The following is a 12,521-nucleotide window of genomic DNA, read 5'->3' on the forward strand; positions in this document are numbered from 1 at the left end:
TTTTACAAGTAGCTTTTTAATAGTAATAGGAATCTATAATAACAAATTCAACATGTTTAAGTATATAGCCTATACATCTTTAAATGACGGTAAATTGTTTTTGATAATACAGGAATCGTTGGTAATGGACAATGAGCTCGTAAGTGCACAGTGGGTAACGTTGGCAATTAGGAGGGTTACACGCGAATACTTAAACGGCGGCACGTCGAAACCAGGCCGTTGTTCCCTTCCGCAGGAAGCGAACGCCTCGTTAAATTGGCGTCCGCGAGCACGTCATCGTCTGCACGGGGGAAAATTGTACGGTCCCGCGACTTTGGACAAGTCCCCGTTCGCCGTTTTACGTCATTCGCTGATCGACCAAAAAATCACGTGCTCGAAACTCGACTATCGAAGCGGAAAAAATAGTTCTGGACTAATAACGATTTGTACAAAGACGTATCTGATTTCAATCGATAGTGTACAGTTCTCATTAGTTTCTAAGTTATGGTCAATTAGCAGAAATAATTTATTCGTTCGTTTAATCAGATGTTTAAATATTTGCAACCAAACGAGATCATTTCTTTTTGACATTTCTTATTGACTCAAGTTGAATTGATGTGTTAATTAAAAATCATGATTGCTACGTTCTCGTAATACGACATGATCGCCGACGGAGCGCTGTCGCAGTATAAGAAAGAACAGTGAGTTCAAAGAATGCGCTAACAATTGTCTTTTGCGCACGAAAAAGATCGCACGATAATTCAGGACTAATCGATTAATTACTTCGATTCTATGAATTTTCCTTTCAACTCTGGTATTTAATTTCCAAATCTGAAGCCTTGGAAAAATGTTGGAAAATTTTTTTGTCTCGAAATTTCGAAGAAACCATCGAATAAAAGTTGTACTGTCACTTGCAAATAAAGTTGTATAGAATTTTCTTCTTACTCCTTATACTGAGGCGTCGTCGTGCAATTTTTCAACAGACACCCTCGGGGCTTCTTGTCAAACATCCATGTTAACTATTCGCGCTTCGGCGACGTCGAACAAGTCTATTTCGAAAGAGCAGCCGCGAAGATTGCGCTTACACATTTTATTATAATACCGCCCAGATGATATCTGGCTTACGTCATGGTTTTAAGATGCTGTTTTTACGTTATCTACGGCGTATCTCATAGCACCAGCCCGCGAATAGTCACGTGCCAGCTGGAATCTCTAATCGTTATTCCACGTTTTTTAATTCGTTACACGCTCATCGTTCGGTTCGGAATGAAAAACAGAGAGATGGAAGTGACGAAAGAGCTTCTGAATCATTCGGTTTTTACGAGTTTCGAACTCCCGACGAGTCAGATCCGTAAAAAGAAACGTGCAGAATATGCAGCATCGATAAGAATTGTCGTTTGATACGATTCCTCGATGATTCTGTCAAAGGGTCTCGAAAGATGTGTCAGGATTTCGGGCATGATAATCCATTTAATCAACGAGCTCAAATATAAAATCCATACAAACCCAATAACACAAAAAAGCAATTGTTTCATACGGCCTCGCCTCGTATTTAATTTACATTAATTTTATAACGTGGTACTCGGTATTTAGAATAAAACATTTTGAGAAATTTTCCCTGAATCTCCGAACGCAGACTATCTTCGAACCATTATCTTGGCTGTAAAGTTCTGACCTCACCCTTTCAACGATTAACGCTATCTCTAAATTATTTGTAAAAACCTCTGGGACACTTTTTGAAACGAAGCTCGTATCGATCGCGAGAAATTTGGTGGAAAATCGTTGATCCGGTTGTTCTACGTACAGACGATCTACACGCGGATCTATACAGAATCTATGGAAGCTCGATCGAGGTCACGATCACTTTAACGGTAGTTTTCTGGGGACAATTGCTTTTAACCGTGGAACTGTCCGCCTGGAAATGCCTTCACGCTCGATCGTATTATAATTAATCCTGCCTGTTACCAGGTCGTCCCTGCGATCACGACGCAGGTATTTTAACAGAGAATGCCAAAACGAATTTAAGAAGAGCTTACAAGAAGCGAACAACGTAAGACCTTTCAAATACCGCGGAAAATATACAAACAAATAACTGTTTCGAATCAGTCGCTAATCGAATTTTTCGTCTGCTCGAATAAATTCTCAGTTTTCACGAGATCGTTCACGATTTCTCAGTTTACGTCTCCATTTTATACTGAGTATTGTTTAATATTTGAGAGGAGTTGTTCGACTCACGCGATATCTCGCTGATCTTGTCGGCTGGTGAGCGAGAGAAATCGAAAGTAGCGTTCTAATTTAGTAATTTCCTGGACCGTATAATGAATCATAGTGACGTGTTCACGGCAATTTGCGTATTGCCGTAATAAAGTAACAAGGTCAAGAGGTACTGCTACCGTGCGCGAACAATTCTATTCAAAACGGATTAACGCGAGCCGCAACATTTTCCTAATCAACTGCGTCGACAAACTTTTTAACACGATTAACCCATTGACCACGAGAAAGAGCGTTACTCTCGATCAGCCTCTTACGTTCGAGTAACGCCGAAATTACTTTCGGCTTTACAACTCCATCGTGCGAATTTACGACACGTACACTACGATCTTTGGTCATTAGCCAGTTAATTAAAATGGAACAATGAAAATCGAATAACAACAACTGCAGCTTAACTAATTTTATTAAACCAGCTTCGATCTATTATTCTGAAGAATGAAAGACTCGCGGCTAATCACCTTCTTTCAATCTATCCCGTACGACTGAAAAAGTTGATGGACAAAAAGCACGGTTGAATGAAATACGACGACATCGAACAGGAATTATATCGAAATAGCCGTTTTCTCATTAATTTCATTGAAACAAGCTCGTACTCGCGTTTGGTGTCAATGCACTTTGACAAATGAAATCTCCGCAGTTTAATCTTGTCTTCTACGATTCACGTATGTTTTTGCGATACACAGTCATTAATTTAACTCGGTCTCGTACGGATGAGAGCCAATAAACGTTTCGTTCGGGCCTGCCTAGTAAGTCAGGGCGCGTGTAAGTATTTTAATTTGAAACTCACGAGAGAGGGACGCGTCGTCCGGCAGAAGAGACGGCAGAAGAGACCGCTTCGAAATAGCTCCATTCAATCGCCACCGTGGAACTTCACCCGCGACACCTCTCATTACTTCCGTTTTCCAACGCGAAGAAACGCGCGTGATCATCCGCCCGCTGGCATTCGCGCTCCTCTCTCTGTCTCTCTCGCTCTCGTATCGCACCAAAATATCGAACTTATTTCCGTTCGGTGGGAGGAGAGATTCGCGACGATCGATGAATCACACGAAATCGTGGCAGACGAGAGCACAGAAAGGTGGACCGAACCGGATGCAGCAGCACCCAGACCGAACTTTCTTCTCCTTCGATTATCTGTGCCAGGTAGCCCGTGGCCTTCGAGGCAACCTCCACAATTTTTTTCCCCCCTCGAATTCCACGACCTTTTCTCTTCTCGGAACTCTTCTGACTTTTCTTTGTCTCAAGGGCTCACGATTTTCCAAACAGGTGCACTCTTACGCACTTTTTCAGATCCACGAATACCAGACTCTTATCCTACAATAATTCTTGCCTCGTCGGACGACAGATTTCTCTTCGATTCCGGTGTTCGACGAAATCCTCTGTCTTCCGAGACGCCTCAACGATTTAATAAATATCCAAAACTCGTACGGTGCATCGCGCTGCGCGCTTCGAAACGAAATTGTGCATCACCGCCGGATAACGGGGGCTCGGACACGTACGTGGAGACCTGTTGCACCAGTCCTCCTCAGATTTGGGAAAACGGTCGAGAGGGACGGTACCGGGAAAATTCCGTTTGGGAAATCTCTACGGGGTGAATCGACGAGGGTCACGGGGCGCGAAATACGACGGCGAACGAAACGAAGACGCGCATCGCAGGTTGAACGTCGCGCGACTAACTGTCGACAGACGCCGGACGAAGTCTTTGAATAGGGGGCCGTTCGAGGGTCGTCGGGCGAGCCACGGTGGGGAAACGTGAAGGGAGGGAACGGCGGCGAACTCGGCTCGCGCTGCACTGGTCCATCGAGTAGGGAGATGCCCGGTGGACCCCATGGGCATTGGGAACAGATGGGAATATACAGGGTGAGTCACTTGAACGAACCTCGAGATCGAATTCGAAGCTGCTTCCCTCCCTCCTGCCGGTTCTCATCTTTTTAGATTCGCTCGTCTATTTTTAGATTCGCTTCTTTATCAGGCGGTGCAGTGTTTATGGATGTTATGCCCATGTAGTCAGGGCCGAAAGCGACAGAGAAAATCGGTGGAGACCATGTTTACGGGCTTACGAGACAGAAATTCTATGGGAAAAACGTATCGTTGCATCGTTCAATGAGTCGTGATCAGATTCCATGCAGTTACGAGGGAGTCGAACGTAAATTAAATATAAACGCTGCGAGTGATGCATGAAAAGATGTACAAAATATCAAACCCGAAATGCCCGATTCACTGTTTAAAGGATGAAAGAGATTTCTATTTGAAATACATTTTCTAGTATTCTCCTTTTAATTCTTGCAACGATCGTCGCAAAAAGCCTCGAATAATCTTTCGACGCCTGCACGGTAGTGAGCTCTTGACTATTTACATCAAATTTTTAAAATCGTCCATAATATCAATTACGAAAGTGCGGAGGAAACGAGTAATATTTCATGGCGCGTGGCGAGACGGTATGTTCCTATTAAGAAGTTTGTTTTGAAAATTACTCAACCGCGTCACGGAACAAAGAAGTTTTTGATAACTATAATCTCGGTACGCTTTTCCCGGCTATTAACCTGAACGCATAATAACCACGAACACGTTACATGCGTACATAATGTAATAGTAGTTACACTACGTAATTAGACTGCAGACTTTGTGCAATTAGAGAAAATGTGAAAAATACATATGACATATACAAGTGAATGAAGTATTGCAAAATACATACGCTCGACGTTTCAAGGGTGCTAAGAAATTTGTTCTACGTGCTTTCAAGGCAATAAGTATTAACAGCAGAATGTAAATCATGACGTTTAAATGTAAATACTTTTTAAATTTCATACTTTAAATAGCTATGCTAAAAGCTTCGTTCCGGATGAGAATCGTCGGTCTATTACTATTGCAAGCTAAAAGGTATAAAAACATAAACGAAAAATGATAATCACCCAACTGTATTCATCTCTTAATTAATTCGCATCGAATGAGATACTCAGAAACGAGTTGTACAGTTTAAGAAACTCCATCATACTCGAAAACCTGAAATTCTACCGCTCGGTTCTCGCAGCGTCTGAGAGAACCATCGAAGAAATGTGTTCACCTCGACGAATTGACTCATCGTCGAAGAAAGAGAATGAAAACATTTTTTCTGTCGATCGGCACGCGGCGTCGTTTCGCAATCCTCGTAGTATTAATAAAACGCGAATGCAAACGAGGATCATCCGAGGTGCTTAACGGCGATTAATCGACGCCGATAACGCCGAGCGCGGATACCGTTCGATGGCCAGTAGATAGACTCCTGTAATTAACGTTTAATAACGTCGAACCGATGAATGTATCTTTCATTGGCGAAACGGGGATCGATCGGAAGAGAATAGGGACGGAGGTAGGCGAACACAGTTAGCTGGAAGTAGTAACGGGTGTTCGTCAGGTGGAATCTGTGGAATAAAATTTATCTCGATACCTGTTACCGCGTTCCAGCGAGCCTCCGAGTCTCGATAATGCAAATTAATTTCCTATCCCAGCGACCACGCAACGCGCGGCCTCCTTCTCGCTTTGGTCAATCGCATCGCTGAACCGACCGGCTGACGTGACACTTCAGAATTTTGATATATCTCTTTCCTTACGACCTTCGCAGTTTTATCAATAGGCTTCGATACCGATACGTTGTTACGGAGAATCGAAAGGTTTGGAGCGGATGTAAAAACGATTGTACCACCGAGCGAACTGTACGAACTGATAATCGAGTGATTAAGTAGAGTTTAACTACCAATGATTATAATTACACGCTCGGTAAGGCTGAACGCGTAATAAAAATTGATATGCACTCTGAATCATCGCGATCTATTGTTCTCGGACAAAATAAAAAATGTTGTTTATCGCCGAGATAAGAGTCTATATCATTTTTTTACTTTTCAATATTTCGTACGAATATTTTTACAAACGAGATACGAAAGGCTGTGCTTCGAGATACACCAAGACAGTAACAAGTGTAATTAAAAACGATCTAGTAGTCGCACGATTCTGAATCCGAGCAGAAGTGCATTTTGATTTTTGTGAGAACTCGAGTCGCGGTCGAAGCCCTACGGGTTTTTCTCCGCGAATGCATTCGTGCGATGGAGTTTAATTAAACATCCTGTTGCCAAAGGAGATCGGCACAGATTGCGGGCACGGATCCGCGACGCAACAGGCCTCGGGAATTATTATCAATCGCGCGCGCACGAAACGCAACGACTTCTCGTCTCTTGAAATATTTCGTTCGCGTGCAGGCGAACGCATGCACGGGCCGATGCCTGGTGCCCATTAAAACCAGCTTTGTCTCGCGAGCAACGTCGCGCACGACGAATATCGATCAACGAAACGGACAGCTGCACGATTTTCTGCCTCCCCGTCCGTGGAAGCCTTATGATCCGCCAGTTTTTGCAGGAACCTGGCACGATCACGCGACGACGGGAGGGTCGTGGCGTGACGCACAATTATTTCGGACAGTCGGCGTAGACTATGCGAAGTCCCGAGCCGGTTCACAGAATTCGACGAACGAAACTTCGAGTCAACGTCCACGAAAGTCGATCGGAAAGAAGCTCGGCGATCGATCGTGCGTGGTGAAGGGAAATTCGACCTTGCGGCTCATCGACTTGATAAAATGCGAAAGCCAGAAGAAGATCCGATCGGTGGCACGCTTCACCCGTACGCGGTTAAGTCGTAGAATCCGGTTTCCGGGTCAGTCTCATGATTTCTTTCAATGAATCATATCTATGTATGCCATAAACAATGTTCTCCGAGTAAATTGGTCGAGATCGTTAACCGGTTGCAAAACATCCTGCATCGAATCGCTTTAAATTGTACACTAAACTATTTGATTAATCCAGTAATTAGTCGTACCCGAATGCACGTTCGCGTACTGTAACGTGGGATCACGCTCCGACCCGCGACCAACATAATTACCCGTTTTTTATCGATAAACATAATGCCTCGTTTTTAAAAGTGAAAGTATGATTATACAGTTTGCACATCCAAGCTGCCCAGTTTTTCCATCGCGATTGCGTAATCTAGATTAGCAACGAATTCTGCTCTTATAATTATTTTCCAAGTATCGACATTTTTCTTTTTATACCTCGGTCGTCGATCGACGAGTTGAAGACGTCTGCATTTATTTTTACCGTAATATTTATGACCGTGACGATGTAAATGCTATTTGCATATTGCGCACATTTTCTCCAGCAGACGAAGAGAGAAACGACGACGTTTAAATATATGTCGCGGAAGAACGAGACCCCGGCGACCAAGTATGAATTTTTAATATCCCGTGAACGTTCGTGGGAGACTGGTCCCCGTTTGAAACGTTCCCTGGCGTCCCAGCAAAAAGCCCCGCGGATTCGAGTTTTATGGAGCACAACGCGAGTAATGGTAGCGCGGCTGCCGGACGTCCGTCTGGCTCGAAAGTGTTCCGAGAAGAACGCGATTCACGCGAAAACCGAGCGCATAACGATCCATTGAACTGTTAAAGCGAATCCTAGAATCCCATGTCCCGAGTAATCAGCAGGGTAATAGGATCGTTATTCGCCGAGGAGCGAACTCTTTTAATAGACTGTTTCTTCGTTGGCGAACGGGTCATCGGAATAATAAAAATGATAATTCCGTATAAAGTCTGTGATCCGATCTCGCGGTTTCCACCCTTCTCCCATGATAATAATCACACTGCAGACGTTCATACCCAAGCTTTTGCAGCGATATGAATTTCTATTACCGTTTCAATACTGCGATACAGGAATCTTGCTATTTTTTATAATGTAATTGAAACAGCACTGTTTCACGTGCATCTCGTATGGAATCTCGTACACTTGACTCGGGCGATTCTGGAATAATTTTAAGTGGATGCAGCTTCAAAAGTGGCATTGGCCGAACTGGATCGGAGTCGACCCAGACCGGAGTAAGACCCAATTCGAACCGGACTTGATCGTAACTCAGCCGCCTGACTCGGGCCAAGTAGACGTAACCCGAAGCGAGTCCAGTCTCGAACTGGACGTGACCTAGACCCCCGAGCCAGTCTACTTGGAAGAGGCTCGCTAGACCCAGACCTAGGCCAGCCGAAGTATGAAACGCGCTAGCAAAATTACAAGACAAATCCTGTATCGTCCGCTCCGTCCTCGTTTGGGTTTGAACAGCTACTGCCTACGCGAATTATTCATTTTAATCGAACAAATGCGTTTGTCGTCTTTGAGTTTCAATTTTCTCGGCACGAGGTAATTCGTTTCTCGACGATATAAGTATGCCCGTCGATCACCGTTAAAAGGTTAATACCGTTCGACCATCTGTTGCCAAAAGTGTTACATACTCGCGTTTTACGCAACAGCTGGCGTGCCTCCTTTCGCGACCTTAATTTTACTTGCTCTTGGCCATCGCACCGACCCAAATTTTCTGCCGCCATGCAGCTTTTTTCACCGTCCTTTCGCGAAGCCATCCGCTATCCCCGGGGTCGTTCGTCCAATGAACTCGTCGACCGAAAGCCCATCGATCTCAATTTAATAGAAAAATAATCCTAACTCCGACTTGGTGCAAGAACGCCAAGTGGCATTTACGTGGCTCACGAAGAGGGACATGAGATGGAAACGCATAGACGTTTGTATTAAGAAAAAAAAACGAAATTCCAGAATAAGAATCGAATTCCAGAGGAAAATGAAAGCTGGCTCGAAATCGGGCCACGGTTGTCACAATTATCGTTTCGACAGATTTCCTAGTTGTCCACTCTGTCAGAACCGCGTGGACCCAGCGCGTAGATTCAGCGTATGGCGACAGAGAGAAAAGCAGTGCGGTGCACCGTTGCGATTGACAAAACCGGAAATTACAGACTGTTTCGCTGGCAGAGGTACCTATTACGAGTAATAGTCGTACGGAGTAGCTATCACTGGATTATGTCATCGATAACGTTACCCAGGGCGCTTCTTCTTCTTCTTCTTCTTCTTGTTCTTCTGTCAATTATCCGGCATCCGGCCGATCTTCCGCTTCAGATCCACGCTTCGCGAAAGACGATAATGCGTGCCTCGAATACATGTATATTATTTAGCAACGATTTCTCCCAGCCGTGCAAGTTTGATAAACCGTCGCTTCCTAGATGAATCCACGGTAACGGGACAGAGAAAATAAACTGCTTGCCTTTACGAGGTGTTCCGTAGGAAATTGTCAAAAGTAGACGAATGCCTGTTTTTATGACACGCGGATAATTATCTAAGGCTTCACAGATTTTATTTTAAATAATCGACGTCGACACGGTCTCACGCGCGATTTCACGGTAGAACGAGAGGCATATCTTTTTCATTAACGTACATAAGAATACTGATCGCTTTGCCAGTAACTTCTTACGGGATACTCTGTAAGTACCGACTCCGTAAATCTGAACTTCGCTCGACTCCGAATGGTCTTCGAAAACTTCGGTCGTTCTCTCATGACACGCGACTAATAAATATTTGAAGACTGATCGATGCAATGATCGATCACGACGGATTCTTGTCTACGGTAATACATGTTCCAAGGATTTAATTGAGTTTCGTACACGCCGTACGTGACCTTTGACACGATCTAGAATCTCGACGGTGCGAAGCGAAGAAGGAAAAATACCGGCGTACGTGTTCCACTCTATAAATAATGATTCGAAAAGGGGACGAGGGTGCACCAATCAAGCCGAACTATTATCTAACGCCGCGGAGAGGCTCGTTCCGCCAATCGAGCCGACACGAGACAGCTCGTTTTTCAACGTTTCAATCCGTCGTACGTTCGATCGCAGAGAAATACGATCGCATTTTGCTCTTACACGTTCCCCCTGTTAAAAACAATTATAAGTTCTTTCGGTAAACGTATGGAAACGTGTACTCACGTCTGGCGGGGTCACTCTGTCCCAATTCCCGAGCGTGGAGAAAATAAAATTTCAGAACGAAACGAACGGAAGGAAAAGCAGAATCCTGAATCCTCGGGCGCACTCGAAACGAAGCAACTGTTGGATTTCGCGAGGAATTCGGAGCTACACTGCGGAACCGTTCACAAGTCACGACGTAATCACGCGATCGTTATTGGGCGAAGAAAAAACACGTCGGTTAGGAGCTCGATATCATTGTTGCAATTTATCAGAGTTATCAAAATTTACGCCGATTGTGAGAAAGTACTCTTCGATCTTTATTTATAGTCAATTTTATCGATTCTCGTTATCTCTGAGTTCTACCGATCACATCCTCGGATAAGAGTTCCCCGCGATTCGTGCGAATACAACCACCGACTATTTCTAAATCGCATTCGAAATCGCAACCGGAGAGATCGCGAGATAACACGGCAGATGGTCGCGTTGCCGAGCTACTAATTCGAGAAGTCGGAGATTAAGAGCGAAGCATCCGCCGGCTCTTACCGAGTTTCTTCTGAATAAAATTAAGGATTGTACTGCGCATAACCCACGTACAAACGTTTGTCAATGTAAAAAAGAAACGCTCGACGTGAACACGAGATGCGAAATATCAGATAGAAAGAGTTGGCCAGTTTTTCCAACTAGAGACGAAACGGAACTTTCGCTTATTACTCTGTCCGCCTTCGTCATTTAACATTTCGGAATCGCGTGATTTGAATCAATCGAACTTCCGCGATCGTTCACTACAGTTGAGTAATCGCTTCTCTGGGCCTGAGGATTCAGGGTTCGTCGTCAAACGTAACGAATCGCACGGATTTTCTGTCTATCTAACGAGTTCGATTAATAAACGAACGGAAGAAGAGACTGGCATCTTCATTTCACGAGACTTGACCAAACGACCGAGCCTCAAGACTGGTTCTCGATGTCTATGGTCGCCGCGTGTTTAACAATGGCTCGTTACAGGTGTGTGAAACGAGTATGTGGAGCGAAACGGCAACGCACGTTATCGATAATAATTGGATTCAACAACGAAGTAGCGTAACGTATAATAATAAGTGGAATAGTCGAAGTTACATTGTCGTTCATTAACTCGGACGATGGCAAGGCAAGAGACCCGATCGAGGTCTACCGGATCGGTGCTCGATCGAGGCCTGCCGGAATCAAGTAGGTTAATGAAAATCATGCGTACAGCTTGCCTTCTGAACCGTGAATTTTTCTCAACTTTCCAACAACGACTGGCGCACGGTACTTTCTTTTTTTGTGACAGACGCGCTCACACGAGATAGAATTAAAGGGACGATCAATCGATGGTCCTCACGAGGCGAATCGACGCGAACGTATACTCGATCAACTTTCTGATTGCGGAGAAACGATTTTGTAAGAAAAGAGCACGGTTGGTCGGAGAGACCCGGAACGGGCGATGTAAAAATAGCTCGTAGCCACGTGGTGGAAAAACAGACCCACCTACGTGCGAAGCGTGCAGAAACCAGCGCGTAATAAAACATACATTAATTGCATGCATTAATTGAGTTTGCAAATAGAAGTGGTTCGAGTAGAGTCTCGAGAAAGAGAGTCACTAACCGTGCCTGCATCAAAACCCATTATACGACATTAAGTTCATACTAAACACAAACGTGCATACCGTACGATATAATGAAAACAATTATAGAAACGATAATTTTTCGTCGTGAAGGAGACGAAATCCCATTTCCCACAGAAATCGAAGCTCGACTTTCATTTGTTCTTTTCACTCTGTTTTAAATGGAAACGGAGGCAGTCGCCGGGTGCACAAGAAAATAGGTGGAAAAGTATCAGTGATTCGAGAACAAACGATCCCCCATTAGTATGCGCGACAGTGCACATTTCTTGCTGAGAGGGTCATTGTGCAAGCAAGCAAACCTCCTCCGCTCCTTCTACTTCCCTGCGCTATCGCTCGCGCCTCTTCCTTTCTTCTTTCGTTCGCCCGGTCCGTGAACCGTGATACGGAGGAGGATGTATGCGTTTCAGCTTCTCGACCTGCTGGAACGGTGCGGCCGATTAGAAATTGGTTCACTTTCATTTCGAGACAGGCGACGTTACTGCTCCGATGTACAATTCGATTCCAAGCTGTCACGCTTTCCACGAAGCGAACACCTCGACATTTTTTAATAACAATCATCTCCAAAATCCATTGGATCATTCATATCTCAATCGATGTTGCTTTAATTCTAATTTCTGTTCGGCAATTCCACGTAATCTCGTTATCGATTGCGTATCGAACGTGTGATTGTTAACAGTTCGAAAACAAGAATTGGATCTCTTCTTCGGGAACTAGTAGCTACTTCACGTAATTACGATTGTTTACCGATTAATAATGTAATATATGATAAATGTCGATGTAGAAAATGTAATCTGGGATGAATTTCACGATTAACTTTTATTC

The 12,521-nt window shown here is 44.3% G+C and overlaps 1 protein-coding gene across 2 annotated transcripts in view; it reads right to left on the bottom strand.

Moving 5' to 3' along the window:
* The window catches only part of LOC108631615 (uncharacterized), a 34,946-nt gene that overhangs the window by 10,065 nt on the left and 12,360 nt on the right, over nt 1-12,521 (bottom strand). The window contains exon 1 of one of the 2 annotated variants that reach the window (XM_018035664.2): nt 3,038-3,948. The exons of the other annotated variant lie outside the window; for it this stretch is intronic. The gene's annotated coding sequence lies outside the window, so the exon portion shown is untranslated. Of the gene's footprint in view, nt 1-3,037; nt 3,949-12,521 lie in introns of those variants that run through there. 2 annotated transcript variants of the gene reach the window in all.

This window comes from Ceratina calcarata, unplaced genomic scaffold, assembly GCF_001652005.2.
Source record: "Ceratina calcarata isolate Rehan_Ccalc_2016 unplaced genomic scaffold, ASM165200v1 scaffold92.2, whole genome shotgun sequence".
In the NCBI taxonomy this organism is placed as follows: domain Eukaryota; kingdom Metazoa; phylum Arthropoda; class Insecta; order Hymenoptera; family Apidae; genus Ceratina; species Ceratina calcarata.